Source organism: Sorex araneus, chromosome 5 (genome assembly GCF_027595985.1).
Source record: "Sorex araneus isolate mSorAra2 chromosome 5, mSorAra2.pri, whole genome shotgun sequence".
Lineage (NCBI taxonomy): Eukaryota > Metazoa > Chordata > Mammalia > Eulipotyphla > Soricidae > Sorex > Sorex araneus.
The window spans coordinates 143,708,572-143,714,404 of NC_073306.1; positions in this window are offsets into that span (position 1 = coordinate 143,708,572).

Sequence of the window (5,833 nt, forward strand, 5' to 3'; positions counted from 1 at the left end):
CCGGCCAGGTGAGGGGCGGACCCGGCGCCAGCGGACTCGCGCTCCCGGCCTGCACCGCGCGCCCGGCCTGGCTCCGCCCCCGACACGGTCCGGACTGACCCCGCCCCCTCGACTGGCCGCGGCCCCGCCCCAACGCGGCCGGGACTGGCCCCGCCCCTCCTAGCTCCGCCCCGGCTCCGTGGCCTCGCCCCTCCGCACGGCATTCTGGGTTCCCGCTGGTGGCCTCCTGGGCCCCGCAGTCGCAGTTCCGGCGCTGGGCTTCCAGAAGCCTCCTTCCCGCGCTGTACCCGGATGTTGGCCGCTCCGCGGACCCCACGGGGCGGGGGACCTACCGCCCCCCAACCCAGTGGCGCCGGGCCCAGTCCGGAGCGCCCACATGTCTCGGCCCTCGCCTTGCCTTACCTCCGTTAGCCCCGCCTGAAGGCGTTTCCCAGACTCTGCACACATTCTCCTGGCTAGTTCGCTGGTTTGTGTGCCTCAGTGAGGCCCCCATGCACGCCCCTCAGGCCTAGTGCATGCATGCTTGTGGGGTCCCGTGCATAGGCGTCAGGCCTCGTGCAGGTTGGTAAGGGCCCATGCACACCCGTCGGGGCCTCATGCGGGTTGATCAGGTCGCATGCACGCCCATGGATTCCCATGCACGTCCATCAGGCCTTGTGCAGGCCGCGTGCACGCCCGTTGGGCCCCCTGCAGATAAGTCAGTGCCCATATGCCCCGTTGGGTCTTATGCATGCCCCTTGGGCCCCGTGCATGCTGCTAGGGTCCAGTGCAGGTCAGTTAGATCCCGTGCACGTGCATCAGGTTCTTTGTGGGTGTGCATTGCTGGCTGCAGAGGCTGGTTGCCCAGCATCTTCCACACTCTTATCTGGAAGAGGCAGGCCACCTGCCATGATTATCCTGAGCCACATCTACCTCGTGCTAGACCAGGAAGGCCTGTGGTCTCGTTTCAGATGGAAGAAGATGGCACCATAAGTGACAGCCCATATGTCACTGGGCAGCAAGCTCTGTAGCCCAAATGGAGATGGAATGAGGCTGAGTGCCAGGATGCCCACAGACCTAAAGCCAGGGCCCTTCTCTGAAACTCTGCCCCCTCAGGAGGCACAGAAGGGTTAGGAGAGACAATCTTTTTTTTCTTTTTGGGTCACACCTGGCGATGCACAGAGGCTACTCCTGGCTCTGCACTCAGGAATCACCCCTGGCAGTGCTCAGGGGACCATATGGGATGCTGGGAATCGAACCTGGGTCGGCCACATGCAAGGCCACATGCAAGGCAAACTACCACTGCATTGCTCCAGTCCCATGAGGGACAATTCTTGCCTGCCCCTTCCTCCAGACAGCCAGGGCTGCCACGACTGGCATCTGGAGTCTGAAGTGTGCAAGGCCTTGGTCAGTACTGGTAGCTGCCAGGGCACTGCTATCCCAGAGCTATAAGGGAAGAGGAGTAGACCCTGAGTAGGGGCTAGCTTCAAGCTGATCCCTAAGGCTGCTTCTGGTCCCTTCCTGCTGGACAGGGCTGAGTATGAGGTGTACCTGGTGAGCGTGTGCAGGTGTGCATGGGACCAGGCCTGTAGGATAACATGGGGTTTGTCCTTTTAGCCTTGCTGCAGGGAAGTTTACCTTAAAGCAATGTCCTCCTTTCTGTATGGACACAGGAAGACAGTTAATATTATGCTTTTTAACTTGGGAGTTGATTAAGTCCAATAATATTTATTCCTAGGCATCTGCTTTCTCAACTCAGTTGCCCTTAGTTCCTAGTATCCCAAAAGCAGAGTCCTGACGAGGGACAGAATGGACCTAGGGCAAACTGTGAGTTACCCTGGCATCGAAATGGGTCAGGCCAAAGCGCCACAGTACTCAACTATAAGTTGAGAGCGTGGTCATAGACAAATACTGTCATGATCCAAAAGTAATGACAAGACTAGGACCCTGCTGGGGTTAGGAAGACTAACCTGACCTGAGGACTATAGTCTAGAAAATATAGTGAGATGTCCTCAGGAAGAACCAAACTTTGGTTTCAAAGTTTGATATATCTCTTACTGTGCTCATACAGAATGACATTGCTAGAAATATTAGAAGTAAATTTACTATAACTATTTAAGTGGATTGCTAGCTGAGGGAAGAAGAAAGTGACACATCCTGGATGGGATCCTGCCCTTGAGTGGATCTCCTAGTAATCTGAAGTAATCTTCTTAGATGAGATTTTGTTAGAGTGGTCTTATCCCTCTTTGTTGATTTGTTAATGTTCAACCCACCTTTGTGTTACCACCCTATGTGATTGCTATATAAACTAAGATTGTAAGAGAAGTAGGGGAGAGAAGACAGAAGCAAAGGAGAAGACACAGAAATGAGGGAGAAGACACAGAAACAGAGCGCAGAGCGAAAGAGAATCATCGGAGCCAGAAGCAGGGGAAAGAAAGAGCACAAAGCGAGTGAGAATCAGAGTCAGAGTCAGAAGTGAGAGCGACTGGGGCTCCAGAGACTGAAGCAGAAGGGCTCTGGAGAGAGAGATCGGAAGAAGAGAGATCGAAAGAGATCAGAGGAGAGACGACAGAGACAGAGAGGTCAGAAGAGACCAGGGGAGAGACTACAGAGATAGAGACAGAGATAGAGAGACAGACAGAAGAGAGCATATCGGCACACACAGAAGCAGAACACAAGGAGGAGCCATCTAATCCAGTCTGTACACAGCTGCTCGAGAGCACCAAACGTGAGCAGCGCACGAGAGAGTGTGCTGTCCTGAGAGCTCTCAAACAACACGACACATGTCACATCACAACCCCTTCTGCACGCGCATCTTTGAATTTTTTACGCAGGCCACCTGCCCCGTATGCAGGTGAGGAGGACCAGTAGGGCCTGCCCAGAGGACCACTGTCCAGCCCAGCCAGGAGGGTGTTTTGGTTTTGGTTTTGACCACACCTAGCATTGTTCAGTGTTACTCCTGGTTCTGCACTCAGGGATCACTCCTGGGGGTGCTTGGGAGACCATAAGATGGATGCCAAAGGTTGACCAGGTTGGTTGCATGCATGGCAAACAAACGCACTACCTACTGTACTATATCACTCTGGCCCTCCAGCCAGGAAGTGGGTGTGAGGGAGGGAAGGTGCAAAACAGGGTATCTGCAGAGTCCGAGTTGGTCCCTGGGCTCTATCACCCAGTTGGGTGGCCTGAGAACACCCACATTCAGACATGACCCTGTGTGTGAGAAGCCCAGGTTTGATCCCCAGTACTAGAGTCAAAGAATATTCATTTTCAGGCCTGAATGATAGCATAGTGGATAGGGCATTTGCCTTCCACGCAGCCAACCTGGGTTCAATTCCCAGCATCCCATATGGTCCCCTGAGCATCACCAGAAGTGATTCCTGAGGGCAAAGCCAGGAGTAACTCCTGAGCATCACCAGGTGTGACCCAAAAGGCAAAAAAAAGAAAAAAAAGAATATTCATTTTCAGTAAGTGTAGCAGACCTGTCAGTTTCTGATTTCCTCAACATCCCTTCCGGCTTGTATAGCCACGAGGTTGATGAAAATACTCAGAACCAAGTAGCGCTCCATGCGCCTCAACTCCCAAGGCTGCCCCACCCACATGCCACCCGTGAAATGGAGGCCTTTGGCCTTTCTCGTCTCTTCTTCCCTATGTCCCTGCGTTGACTGCTCGATTCTCCACGGTGTGCATGATGATAGTTGCAGTGCGCCCGGGTAGTCGGTGCGGAACATGGGAATGTGGCTCCGGGCAGGTGAGGGCCTCAGGGATCAATTTAGGCCCCAGATTAGGATATCAGTTTAAGGCCGGTTAGGGATGGGTTTAGGGAATCCGCTTAGAGTGAGGATTAGGGCCCCACTTAAGGTTAGGGATGGTTTCATCTGGGTTAGAGATCAGTTTAGACTAATCCTTAGGGGCTAGGAAGACAGCCTAGGACTGTGTGCTGTGCTTTGTTTCCAAGTGGTGGGGTAGGGGTGCATTTTACCAGGCTGATTTTGCCAGGAAGTGGAAAGAGCGGGACTGGGGCCCAGGATGTTTGCTCAGGCCATGTTGACCTGGAAGGCCAAGCTGGTGAGGGAGGGAAGCGGAGGGGAGGAGAAGGGAACTCAGGCCCTGGAGTCCAGCTGAGTGAACCCAGGAATGAAGCCTGTGGTGGGGCTGGCTCAGGGCAGTTCTTGCACTCAGCCTGCGGAGCTAGTCCAGAGTGATGACAGCATCAGTTTTGCAAACTTCTAAAGGTTTTGATTATGTTTTTGGTGGCGCCTGACTGAATCCAGGCCGCACACTTTCAGGGCACGCACTCTATTTTTTTTTGTTTTGTTTTGCTTTTTGAGTCACACCTGGCAATGCTCAGGGGTTACTCCTGGCTCTGCACTCAGGAATTACTCCTGGCAGTGCTCGGGGGGATGATATGGGATGCTGGGAATTGAACCCGGTAGGCCGCGTGCAAGGCTAACGCCCTACCCGCTGTGCTATCACTCCAGCCCCAGGGCCCGCACTCTAGCACCTAAGTACATCCCTGGCTTTGGGGTGAGGGCTCCCAGTTGTGCACAGGCTGTTGGCTGAAGTGGCCCATCCTCGGGGGTCCTCTGGTGCAGGGAGCCAGGCCTGTGCCCTGGCCCTCAGTCCTGTTGGCTGCCCTCCTGCCCGCCGACCCCGGGGCCCCCCCCCCTCGCCCCACGCTGAGGGTTTTAATGCTGTGACTAAATTGAACTGAAGGGGCTGGAGCGATAATACAGCAGGGAGGCCATTTACCTTGCACAGTTCAAACCCACAGCTAATCCGAGTTTGACCCGTGACATCCCTTATGGTCCCCTGAGCACTTTCAGGAGTGATTCCTGAGTGCAGAGCCAGGAGTAACCCTTGAGCATTGCTGGATGTGACCCCCCAAAAAAAGCCAAAAAAAATGAAGCTTTCACGCTGGCAGACAGCAGCCAGGCATACACCTTCTCCCTACCCCGTGCCCTGCACTTCTCTGAGGTCCCCAAACTGAAAAGCTGTGCTTGTCTGCTGATACGACACTTTGGTTTTTCTGTTTGTTCAGGGCCACACATGGTGGTGGGCTCAGGGGGCCATATGGGCTGCCATGGTAGAATGTGAGTCAGTCGGGTGCAAGGCAAGCGCCCTATCCACTGTGCCATCACGCAGGCCCCAAGGGTGAATTAAGGTTAGGCTAGTCAGCTTAGAATTCAAGTGGGTTAGGGTTAGGCTGCTTAGACTTGGCTTGCTTAGTGGTAGGAAGGGTTAGATTAGGTTAGGTCAGGGCGAATTAGGGTTAGGCTAGTAAGGTTAGGGCAGGGAAGATTAGAGTTAGGATCAGGTAGGGTTAGGGTAGGTCGGTTAGTTAGGGTTACGTTAGGGAAAGACCTGTGAGGGTTAGGTTACCTTGATTAAGGTTATGTTAGACTCAGGGTCACTGGGGTTATTTAGGGTTAAGTTGGTGAGGTCAGTTAGGGTCAGGCGAGGTCAGCGCTAGCTGAAGAGCCTGCCCTCTGGGCAGTGGGCATGAGCGCGGGAGGCTCACTTTGGTAGGAGTGTGTGTGCACTGCAGCTAAAGGAGTTCAACTCCAGGAGCTGAGTCCTGCAGCCTGGCGTAGGGTCAACCTGGTGAGCACCACAGCCAAGCACTGGAACACCAGAGTGGGGCATGCATGTGTGTGATCCCCACCCCCTTCACAGCCCTGCATGGACTTTGGGGAGAAGTCGTTCTTTCTATATCCTGCTGGCCCTGCCTATGGCTCCCATTATTCTGTGGGGCACCTTTTCCCTTCACGCATTAGACCCTGTTTCTTCCTTACTTTAAGAAACTGCTTCCAAGTGTCTTATAGGGCCAGTCTAAGGCGGCTCCCACCACCCC